General features: G+C 37.1%; 1 long non-coding RNA gene across 1 annotated transcript in view; it reads left to right on the top strand.

The window, feature by feature from the left end:
* Positions 1 to 12,988, top strand: part of LOC308061686 — a 46,057-nt gene that overhangs the window by 14,819 nt on the left and 18,250 nt on the right. The window contains exon 2 of the long non-coding RNA XR_013927321.1: positions 9,498 to 9,578. This is a non-coding gene — a long non-coding RNA (uncharacterized lncRNA). The remainder of the gene's footprint in view (positions 1 to 9,497; positions 9,579 to 12,988) is intronic.

Raw genomic sequence — 12,988 nt, 5'->3', positions numbered from 1 at the left:
GAATTTATATGTTCTCTGGTATCACTTCACTATGAAGATAGGATGTGGCTACAGCTCACACTTGGAATTAGGGAATTTAAAGTGAGTTGTCCACTTTTCCTCCAAAAAGTAACAAAACAGGACTTTGAGGAAAAGAATGACCAAATGTGATGCTTTGCAAAGGAAGGATGCTTATTGGAGTGACAGATCCAGCATGAAAAATAGTGAAAGAACGTTGGCTTGTGGTTTCATTAGTGTGCTCATTTTTTCCTGCTCTTGAGATTTCATAACATAAACATCCAAAATCACATTACAGAGACAATTCAAACATGAGTAGAGATTTTCAAGACACTGCAAACTACTTGCCCCTAAAAAAGTTATTGCAGAATGCTATTAATTTTGCAGTGTATTTTTTAATTACTTGTAGGTGTAATAAAAAAGCACTAAAAGCTAAGGTACGTGGACTTCAAGGAAGAAAAACTCTCCTGTGCCTATTCAGATAGTATGTCCCTTTACTATTCCAGCAGCTGGAGTGTGTCTATGTTTGGAAGTAAGATGAGGAAAAGATCATAATAAAGAGCACCCTTGTGCACCTTTCCAGTTTGCCTATTGGCTGTTTTGAGTAAGATCCTTCTATACCTCAAGAAAGTCTTGCCTCTGGGTAGCATCCTCAAAAATAAGAATAGCTTTGATGAATGTGTAATGCTATTAGCAACCATCTAATTGGTTTTCTTTTTTTTCCCTACCCACCAAAGTCTAACATTGCTGGTCAAACACCCAGCTACTGTCACAGAAACTTTAAGTAGAAAAAAATAACTAGGGAAGTCAAAATAAATCCCAGGGTAGAAGGATAGCTGGAAATGGCTCCCCAAAAACTGTGGGGGAGGTGGGAAAGGGGAAAAGAACTATTTTAAGTTGTTGGCATTGATATTATGAAGAAGGGTCATGAAGTGCCTGGGATATTTCTGTCACACTGCAGCTTGTGTAAAGAGGGTAGCTCTTCCCCACTGAGAAGCAGACAGGTTTCCACAGAAAAAGATCTGTTTGGGGGATAATTATGTTTTCTCTAAGAGACCTGTGGAGACAGTGGAGGAACAAATATTTTCTTATGCTAGAACTAAGGGACCAAACTGGAGCAAAAGGCTCTGGAAGAGTTCAAAATTAAGAAAATGAAAGGAAAAATTATGCCAATGGACATCTTCAGCAAAAAGCTGAGCAGCATGGCCCTGAGCTCTGCTGCCATCACTGTGGGAAGCACCCTTTCAAGGAACAACTATAGGACCTTCCCACAGTAATCACTCACTCCTCCTTTCCTCATGCAGAATAAAACAGTGCTTTCTACACATCCTTGGGAGAAATTCAGAATATAACCGTAAGTGGTCCAAAAGCATTTTCCATTTTCAGACTAAGCAAAATGAAGCCAAACTATTCTTTCTTCCGCCTGAGGAACCCAGAGAAAGCACCATATGCTAGGGAACTGAAAATAAACCAGATATTCCCTACTGAGGTGTGAAATCTTAACACCATTAATATCCAGATTACCCAAAGAGCAGATTTTCCTTTGGACACTGCTGGAAATGAACCTTAGTTCTTGGCAACGTTAGTGTTTCTACATTATTAGTGAACCTTCCTTAATAATTGATGGGGCCTTTCAGCAACACGAAAAAATGTCTTGTACTGTAGATGAAGATTTTGGCTTGAACGCTTGCTGAAGGTTAGTCATGTACATCCCTCTACGAGTCCTAATGGAATCAAGAATACAACCATACAATGCAATTCATAGGCCTCCCTGAACAGCCAGAGTTACTGACAGGACACAACAACACTGCTCCTTCCAGTACTTCTCATCTTCCCTGCAATTGGTCTGCTGTGATCTATTTGCATAGCTAAAGACAAGCAAGCAGCAGATAACTGAGCTTTCTGATGACAGTGAGATGTGGAAACACCCATGCAGATACATAGGAAAGCAGCCTTTGTCATCTTGAAATTCTGCTGCTGTTGTTTGCAGTGTCATTGCTCTGGTCCTTGTCACTGAAGTTGCCTTGTCTCAGTAGCAGAAGCCAACTAGGAAAAGCTGCACCATGTTCTGTAGAATTATCTGCTTGGCCTCTTGCTCTTCTTCCATGAGCCAGCTGACCATGACATCTGAAGGTAGCAATACTGCACAGTGATATCCATCTGCTATAAAATTCCAGTTGCATAGGCACAGCCTATTCATATTCTATTCATATTAATAAGATTTATATTCACAGCATTAATCAAGAATCCTTCAAGCATCCCAACAGCAGTTCAAAACTAGAAATAGCAAAACTAATGGACGTCAAAAGAGCAACAATGACAGTGTTAGTCTGAGTCACAATTTAAAATTCCTGTCTTCAGGGAGTATCCTGCACTGTGAAAAAACAAAAAACAGCCCAAAATGGAGGAGAGAGGTGTGTGTTGGAATGTCACACCGTAGGGCATCTTCCCTGACTACAGAGTGGCACATCTGAAAAAACTGCATTAACAATGAGACTACTGAAAGCTGGTGTTGTAAAGTGATCCAGACCCACTTGGGTTTGATATTTCTAAATTGCTGTGCTTAAACTGGTTCATCTTATTCAGTCAATTACAGGTGCAGCCTCAGAAAGGTGTATGTGAAGCATTTCTTCAGTTGATGTTACTATTCTTTGTTCAAACCTGTACCGAAAAGTATTTTAAAAGTACTGAAAAAGTCTGTTTTATTGACTGCCATGGCTCTCCCCTAGCCCATTCTTGCCTAAAAACAGGGCAAAGCCCAGTAAACAGAAGTACAGAATCAAGATTGAAATTAACCTTAGTGCAACTTAGTGAGGCCATTTAAGCAGTCACAGTCAGAATAGTTTTACACCAATAAAGTATTGTTACAAGGCAAAATCCCATTGAATAGAATTATGTCGGTGTTTAGGACAAAATAATGTATGTTATCCTAGCTATATCAAGTCACAATGGCGTATGGTGCCAATACATGTTAAGAACTCTGCACAATCTTAACAAATTTTAAATATTACCAGTGTCAACTGAAAGACAGCATTAATTTTGTTCATGCCATGCTGGGTCTGAAGAAAACCCTAATGCAAAATATTGAATATGTTATCGATGAAAGATTTTATTTGTTTCAAACTAAAATGAAATGAAATAATAATAATCGTGTTACCATGAGGCACTCCACCCAGGAAATGATTCATCTAAATCCAAAGTAAAACAAACAAAAAGATTAAAGAAAACTGGCTTTTAAAAATAAAGTAAAACAAACCTGTTTACTCTGTGTTACATGGGATACTTGACGGAAGAATCAGAAATATAACTCTGACCAGCCAATACATTTATCTATCTGCACAACTATTATGGTTTTATAGATCTCTAACCATCTAACCATCAGTTCTGTTATTCTTCATTTGCGTATAGAAAAGACATAGGGATATCTCCTTAGTGCTCACAGAGCAAATAAATCTTCAAATAAGTTCCCAAACAAGCAAAAACCTTTGATTTGTGTCTTTCTATATTCAAGGCATTAAGCAATATCTTTTAAAGTGTCTTGCCAAGAGTTCAAACATGGAACTATCAAAACTACTTCTGTAATCACCTTAAAGATAGATAACCTTAAAACCGGGAAGGCCTCAGAGGCCTGGAAAAAGGAATCTGCACCTGCTTTACATCGTTGCTTTTATGGCCAAGTTTTTTCAACTGGTAATTCTCTATTATGAAAGCTTTAAGTGGCCATAAGTGTTAAATCAAGCAGTGTATAGAAAAATAGGAAAAATTCAGACATTTTACACCCCTTAAAAATTAGGCACGGGGATGACAGTTTGCTTTGACTTGCTGAGGAAGCCTGCTGTCAGGATGAACTGGCTAATAAAATCCACAAGTCACTGGAAAAAAAGAAGCAGTAAATATTTTGACCATACACTAAATGGTCACATTTGAACCTTGCTTCTCCTTGGTGAAACCTAAGCAGCATTTGCTCCTAGGAGCGAGTCCATTGACTCCAATTGTCTTCAAATTTGTCCCAGTGTCAGAATTTGCCATTCCTCTGGCTCCTGCGGCAGGGAATGAACAGTGTGCTCTCTCCTGTATTGCACTTTACTTACCCTGCCTGCTCCTTCACTTGCCTTCATCCTGTGTGTCCAAGATTTATTCTAACTCCTTGAATTCAGCTTCACATTAATTTCCATTGAACTCCATTGATGTTATCTCTTAGATTCTGAGCAACTTTTGCATGAGGAACTGACTACTGTATTATTAAACAAATGCAGCCAAGGTGATTAGATTTGGACATCTGGCTGGTGTTGAAGTTTTTCTTTTAAAGATTCCTGTAGTTATTTTTTTTTTTAGTCAGTCTAGAAGCAGCATATTGCTATGGGCAATCAATTTGTTTACAGGGGAAGATACAGAAAGTCTAACATTCAGTGCTCCAGCCAGTTACATGTGTGTGTATGAATTGCGTACTGTACTCCTGGGGGGCAAAAAAAAAAAAAAAATAGCAAGCACACTATGAGGCAATTTTCAAAGACTAACAATGCTGACAGTATGTGTCCTTTTAACTGAAGACTCTTTTCTTCTTCAGGTCTCTTCAGTAAGAAGATAACTTCTTTAAAATAACAAAGTTAATTGTAGCTAGCACTGAAATGATAAATAAAAGATTTGACTCTCTACAGGAGGCTATTTTTTCAACTGATTAAAGGGGAGAGATGTCTGACAGAATAATGGGATTAATTTTAAAAGCATGCTCATCTTTGGACATTATGTCCAAAGGCAATGACATGATTAAGATTACTGTTGCCTTTAAAGAAAATACAAAAGTTTAATTTTAAGGAAAACACTGGAAATACTAAGGCAGTAAGCATTTGATTGGCTTTAAAGATTTAATAGACAGTTTAACTGCCTTTGAAATTGATGTCAAATTGACATGCCAAAGGGCATATTTTAAATAAGTTGTCTGGATTTCACAATCTCAGCTGCTACAGACTTTGTTGGAAAACATACTGATAGTACCTTTGGTAACAAGTTTTCTTGAGCCAATTGTTTTGGGTACCACCAACTTTGCCTGTCAAGCAACATGGGCAAGGAACAGCTTTACTGTGCTAATTAAAAAGGAAAAGTTAGTCACATTTCTGAGTATTTTCTTTGAAAGTGAGATCCTGATTACTTTGAAATTAGTTTATTTTCAAACAATGTAAAAGAGTATTTTGGCACATGAATACACAGCTGTCTGCAAAGATGCCTTTACATGTTCACACACTGAAGCAGAGTAAAGAAATTATAAGAAGCTATTTTGAATTTCCTGACCTTCACAGAACTGGAGTTTCACCTTCAATCAGTGCTAACACAGTTTCTCTCCCCCCCTCTCCTTTTCACAATACAATAAGATTTTATTTGAATATTGTAGTGTGGGTTGTAAAGTCCCAGAGAATTGAAGTGGCATATCTCCAGGATCCGACTGTGCTAAAGGAAGAGATAAATTATCTTTCTTGAAGGAGTGAGCCATTGCTTCATGTTTGAAACCTCTCTGCTATTAAGTATGAAAAACAAACACTTGGATTTTGCACTGTGACCTCCTTACAATGTCTGTGAAGAGAGTCATGTAAGTGTCACCTAAAGCAGGCCTTCACATAGGATGGGCTTTGAAACAATATCTGGAGAAAGTGGGGGCTTTGCCATGTAAAAAAATATTCTTTTGAAAGACATTTTGGGGGCAGGTGTATTATTATGCATTATGGCAACTGAACTCTTCAAACTTCTGTTGTTTTAAGCAAAAGAAATGTTAGGAACATTAGATTAATATTAATATAACTTCTACCTCTGAAACAGAGGGCATTTATAGCATTTTAAAAATGAATACAGTATGCTTTGAGAACATATTTTTACTCTACAGGATTTGTCCGTTGCTATGTAATAACAGAGTTCTAACATCAATAAACAGAACCTAAGCACCTTTACTTAGAACATTATCTACAATATTAACAGTCCTTGTCATCGTTAAATTTTAAATCTTCATTGCCAAATACACGAGACAAAATAAATAATTTTGTCTAACTGTAGAAACCTTCCTCCCCCAGATTCCTTTATTTTCCCCTCCAAGACTTTTTCATGCTATTTTAGTGGTAGCATAACATGTTAATTTCTTTATGCTGCAGTTTGCTGATAGGAAGTTTTATTGTACATGTTAATATAGGAAAGCTACAAGAGAGTTGCTTGATCTTCTTCCAAGTTTTAAATACCAATTTTAAGCAGCAATAGTCTCATTCACTAATTGCTGTTTATTTCTTATATGCTGCTGTATTTTTCCTTTTCTTATTTTCTCTCTCTCCCACAGCTGAGTTTCTTTAATTGCAGCACAATTTTTCATTCTGCTCAGGTCAGTTTTATTTCCCTTCTTCCCTCAACTTTAATAATATTTGCATGGAAAAATACTGAATACTGTGTTATTTTTGGCTTTTGATAAAAGTTGGCAATATATTGTAGCTTTGATTTAAAACTAAGGTTAAGTAGCATTATCAGTAAGGTGTGGACCAAAACTGCAAAAGCTGCTTAGCTAAAATTTTTTTTCAAGAGGTCTTCTTCATATTCAAGCAATAATTCTCAGTAATGCAAAGCTGGGGTCTCATTGCTAAAGAAAAAAAAAAGAAAAAAAAATCAATTAACTTTTCTATTAAGAGATTTTAAAAAAAGCCCAAAACACCACAACAAAACAGAAGGGCAAAATCTCTTTTTTTCCTTCTACTTCCAAAGATGGTATCTTCTTGCTCTAAACAGTTTAAACATGAAACAGCCATAGTGTCCTACTCCCATATATTCTTCTCATGCCTTTTCTTTACAAGTTGCTCCTCTGCTTTAAGCCTTTCCCTCAACTTTGCCTTTTGGGTCAAGAAATGGATATGGAAATGTAAACGGAGATTTTTCTTCTAGTGTTCAGACTCAGGGTTTCTTTAGGCATCCTGGAGGCTTTTCTAGAACTGCTTAATGTTTGAAGGGAAAGGAATAAGCTTCTTCACAGTGTTCTAGTTTTACCAAACTGAACTTTATTAGTCTGTATATTCTTCAAGGAAAGAAGCCCTTCTCACTTTACACTTTTCTGTGTGTGTCTATGTGTTGATATGACATCTAGCAAAATGGGGTGTTAATTCTGATCCAAATCTATGAATAGGTCACCAGATAATCAAAAGAAACTCATATTCGTTAAGTGTTCTGTATGCATTCCCTCTCATTGCTTGCTTTCTTCTCTGCATAGCTTTTTTCTCTTATCTTTCTCTGTTTCTTATGCTGTATCCATAATGCAGTGAAATTTCAAAGTATTTAAAACAAAATAACTTTTTTTCCCCCCTTCCCACTCTTCTTTATACTCAAAAGATATTAATGATGGTCATAAGAGGCTGTTCAAAATTTCCATGGAAGGTGGAACGTAAGTGCAACTTAATGAGCTTTTAAACAAAAACTCTTTTGACATGCCTATGTTATTGACACTGCTTACCAAGCTCCGTCTGCGTTGGACCTTTTTGTTCTGAGTGCTGTGTAAACAAAGAAGAAAAATAATTCCTGGGCTAATGAGGCTAGTTTTAGAGTTGGCAGAGGGAGTGAAAGTAGGAAGTTATTATTCATCTTCAAGAAGGATGGTGAAGAGGGATTGTATAGGCTCTGCCCTTGAGACTCTCTCTAGCCTGGTAAGACTTGACTTACAAGGCTGATACTACAGAAGATGTTATAGTTGAATGAACCTATTAAGACAACCAAGAAAAGGAGGCTCTGTAAATTGAGTAGATGCTGTCCTGTGTATTCTTAAATCTTAAAAATGCCAAGTTTCAGAAAAGTTTGAGAAAAAACCAAGTTCTTAAGACAGGACTTTTCAGCAATCTACTATTACTTAGTACTTGAAACTTAATGTTGACGTATGCTGTTAGAGTTCTGATAAGTACTTACATTGCAGTTATTTTTGGAACACTCTGCTGATGTTTTAATAAAAACAGACAACCTGGAACTGCCAAAGAAAGTTTTATTTAAAAAATAACTTGCACATAAATCCATATAAAAACCTTTCAGTAGCTAACTGAGTAAATACAGCAGAACACCCATAAAGAGGCTTGAAAAAACTGCTACAATTTTCTATGACTTTGTTGTAACAGTTATGTTAAATAAGCCACTTTAATCTCAACTCTTTAAGATACACGCAAGCCTGTTAGATCTTCAGTTCCTCTTCCATCTTCACATACCTGCTACTTACTGCAAGTATAAAGTATTTTTACATTTCTACTTCCCTCTGTTCACAAGCTGGAATAAAGGACAGGTTTGCATCACAGGGAAGAAGGGACTTTTATAAAGACAAAACAATTAAATTCAGTCCCACAATCTCAGTGAAATTTACCTTTTTCTAGTTGAGAAGCTAACAGTAAATATTAGCACCTTCCAAGCGCTACAGTATCTCTGAATCATTCTTCCCATCCCATCACCTGACTTGTCAGGGATTTCTGTTGGCATGTATGCAGCAAACATAAGAAATGTTTAAGCTGGAGCTGTGGTGTGGAAAGCATAGTCTGAAGGAGATAGATGTGGAGCCTAGAAATTATTGTCAATTTATGTTACTTTGTAAAGCTGTAAAGGCAATTAAGTCACAGGATTGGTCTTCACAAAGTAAACCGGTGTCGCCTCTGTACAAACACACATTCTCAACTCTCTTTTAGACAGGTAGTTTTCTGTTATCCGGTATGGCTTTACAAAAAAATTAGGAGATAACAGCAAATATTGGATCAAAAATAGACATTCTTTCCTTCTAAGGTTGAGCCAGATGAACAGTAAAATTATTCTCCTTTCCACTTCCAGTGTCTTTTAACACAGTCCATAGTGTGATCAGAACTCCTTTCTCTTAAAGTTTTGCAACTCTGATGATTTTCAGTTCAGAAATTAATTTCTAAACTCAGCAGCAATAAGATTTCATTTAAAAAGTATTAAATCCAGACATTTTCCTTGACTTGTGGATACTTTTAATGTTTGAACTGTGTAATAATTCGGTCCTAGATGATTTATTTGCTTACAGAGTTTTTTTATGATCAATGCTTCAGTGGTTATTTTGCTGTTCTGGCTGCTGCAAATGTATCATACATTTCTCTGTACTCTGTCCAGTCACATGCTGTTCAACCATTGCCAAAACCATCTTCACATTTTCCACTAATAAAACCACAGTACAGAGGAATTGTCACATTTATAGTGTTACTAGAAATAATAATCTCATAAGAATTAATATACTAAAAGGGCAAATAAAACAATGGCCCTCAAGATGGTTGAGGCTGTGAAACTCAGCTTTAAAGACATTTTTTCTTTTCATTGCTGTTGCTCTCAGACTTTGCCATCACTTCATCTTGTACTGAAGAAAACATAAATTGCTCAACAACAAAGTAAAACTAAGGAGAATTTCTAACTCCTAAAAAAACATTAAAGTATATTCAATCTCAAGAACATTTGTTAGGAAGCCTGCTTTACTCACATCTTTTGCATCCTTCCACCCACAGAAGCAACTGTAAAAACTGAATTTTGTATTAGTCTGGGAAAAGAAAACCACAAAACCAAAAATGTTAATGTTTGGAAATCAGGTAGGTGTGCATAATAACTTTTTCTATATCTCTCTTTTTTTTTATTTATTTTTTTATGGTGCATTTATATAGTGACATCCCCTGAAATATACTAATATTACATAAAGAGACTCGAGGAGGTCTGTAATTTGTTCTCAGTAAGAATCATAAGATGTACAAACTCCAGGAAAGATCGCAGAGGGGATGAAAAACAATTTCTTCCATTAAACAGCCCCAATTGTATGTGCAAACCAAAAAAGGGAGGATGGCTCATCTACCAGATCATCTGCTTCTGTGGACTACCCAGTGATGCTGCATACTGTACACAGGTCACACCATTATCTCTCCACCACGAAGGTCTTTGCATCTGCATTCTGATGCATTGACCTGTATTATTTCAAAACACAGTGGCAAGTAGCTCTCAGAAAAATATTTATGCAATTCCCACAAAGCATAAAAAGAATGGCTTGAACTTTATGGACTGGGTACAAACTGGCCCAGGTTTCTTTTAAGTATCTGGTACAGAAAATCCAAGCATGTTGTTATGGTTGCATGACAAACTGCTTTACATCCTGATAGGATATTTATCAAATGACAGGCTTATTTTCCTTTACCCCTCACAAAAGATGAAGGTTTACAGTGCTGTAGCTCTGTATTCTCAGCTGTGTTAGCATTATGGACCAAGCTGTATCTGGCTAAAGCAAAACCCTTCCTGCCAGAGTCTGTGATCAGCACACTGGGTAAAAATGACTCAAGCTGAGGTATTCATTCATTCATTCAAAGAACACAGAAAAATAGAAAGAAGATCAAAGTGTAGGTATATACTCATATTTCCTCTTAACTGCATCTTAATCTTTACTTTCAATGCTTGGTAAGTCAACTTTCACCCAATTTTGGTCTGGGAAAAGTAAACTAAGCTTCTGCAGTGTGCTTTATTAAGCTAGTGTTAACTTTGCAGTGATACGGTCTCAGCCTTAGGACAAGAGGATTAAACTGAGCAACACTTAGAGCTGTTCATCCTACTGTTCCATCCAGGTAGGGGATGTGCATTTGGCTGCCTCTAAATCTTAGAAAAAGTAAGTACTTAAGCTTCTGAACTAGTGATAGCACAGGAGGACAGCTGAAGCGACTCCTAGAGACCCCAAGCCTGAGTTTTAAATCAGTGAGAATTGTCACTGGAGTTCCACTGCACAGAATCAGTCCTAAGCAGCATTTTTCTCATTTAAATACTGTGAAATCTAAATATGTTAAGCCAAAAAAATAAAAGGGGGGGGGGCGGGGGGAAGGGAAGCATTGAAATTTTGCTGTACGTATTTCATATTGAGGAAAACTGCAGTGATTTAAATGAAACTAGGATGTTAGACGGTGGACTGAGCGCAGTTCAAGGTGTTAAATTTCAAGAATGATGTGGACTAGCTAAAAGTAGAAGAATAAGCATAAGCCAGCATTTGGAACTCTTTCCAGGGAAGAGTGCAAAATCATGAGATGCTTTCCACAAGGAAAAAAGACAGGAAGGACATGATTACAAACTTCAAATATGTAAAGAGTTGCTTGTTGTCTTCTGTGTCCATGGAGAGTAATGTAGCATAGGAAAAGAGAACGCGCAAGGGATGGGGAGGAATGAAGTCCTCCCAGGCCTCCCAGGTCTCTATGTCTCTTAGCAACGACTATGAGAGGAGAGGATAATCAAGGTAAGGGCTGCTATTTAATAAGATGAATGTATGGGATTGTGTGGGCTACCTCAGAGGGTTTTAGGAGAGCTGGTCACTGTGAGGCTGCTGTTTGTCAGCTTTAAACTCATGTCTTACCAGCATTCCCACTTCCAGGTGCATTGGGATCTTTACTATCTCACAACTTAACAGCCAGAGTTGAGGCACAATTCTTTCTATCCATTAAGTTGTCTAATACCTAACACGTTAAAGCTCTAGGAATTCCACTACTTTGATTCCTTTAACTACTTTAAGTTGACACAATGCTATCTATGAATATTAACATGCTACTACTTATGAATGTTAACATGCTGCTACTTATGAATATTTACATTGCAGTAAAATTTACAGTAAATTTATTACCAGATCAATGGGGTTTTTTTTGTTCTGGAACTAATTTCCTGACCTCTTTTTGTTCATAGCTGAGGGTCAACAGTAGCCAGATTTTCCTGTTCTCTCGCCTTTCGTTCTGAGCTTTCCAAGCATGAGTCAGCCTGGTCTAGAGTTGTACCTGAAGCAGTAGGCTGAAGGCAGGGTATATTAGCACTCAGCTAATTTGCCTCTCTGGCTGATGAACCAAAGCACACGCACAACTTCCTAGCTTGGAGTACAGCCAAAATAAATCTGTGACTACAGTTATCCAGGCAGATACACACTTCAACATTTAATTTCTTTTTATGAACATTATTTAAAAAATCCTTTCCTCTTTTAGTGTAGGAAGCCTCTGTCTTTATACATGGCTTAGCATCAGTGTTGCCGAAGGCAGTGGGAAACAACAGCCATTTTGAAAGAGAACAATCCTTTGTGTTTTTCTGGGAAAAAAAGTGTGCACTCTCTTCTAATGAAAGTAAGTTTTGGCTCTGTGTTTTTATTGTTAGTTCAAAGGCTACCCATGTGCCTACTGTACTGTATCTATTCTGAGCAGAGGCAAGAGGGCAGGATAAAGATGGGTGAGTGTGTGAATGTGTATTTAAATATAGTACAGCAGAGGAGAGCACGTGTTGGGGGTATGGTCCTGCAGGAGAAGTCAAGGAGTTGTGAGAAGCTCAGCGTGGACACCTCAGCCATGTGGGCTCCTGTGCCACCAGAGAGAGAAAGAAAAAGGTACTTCCATGTGTCCTGGAGAGTCATTCCTTTGACTAAACGCTCAGCTGAAGGTGAGGATCCAGACGAATGCCTGAGTTAGGTAAACTGAGGTTATTGCATGTAATCACATGCATGGGCGTCAGAGATCAGAGATGGGGTTGGTTGTGTTCCTCTGCTGTCTATAGCCAGTGCTTAATTTTTTAAATAAACTTTTAACATATTTTATTTATATATATTTTGTACTTCTAAGCTTTGTTTTGATTAGATTGTGTATAATGGTTTTGGGCAGAAAAATATGGTGGAGTTGGTCAAGTTTTGAGCAGGATTTTCAAGCAGAACCACTTCTTGTGGAAGATTCTGTTTTGACAAGAATTTGACAGTTTCAAAAATTGCAAATCAGGGCTCTTTGTCTAGAAAACAACCGAATCAATCATTTTATGAGTCAAAATAATTTTTTGATTGCAAGCTTAAGTTAATTTAATCAAATCTTTTAAATAAGTTCTTTGGTTGAAATTGATTACATTATTGACTGAATTGCTTAAATTGAGCTGGATTGTACTGAATATTCTTGTGTTCTCAATTTTTTCTTGATTTGTAGTGGGAAGAGATTACAAAATCATGACCTTTTTTCATGAT

This window comes from Falco punctatus (assembly GCF_963210335.1).
Source record: "Falco punctatus genome assembly, chromosome: 3".
NCBI lineage: Eukaryota > Metazoa > Chordata > Aves > Falconiformes > Falconidae > Falco > Falco punctatus.
Note: the sequence above shows the minus strand (reverse complement) of the source record. Positions and strands in the feature narration are given on the sequence as shown.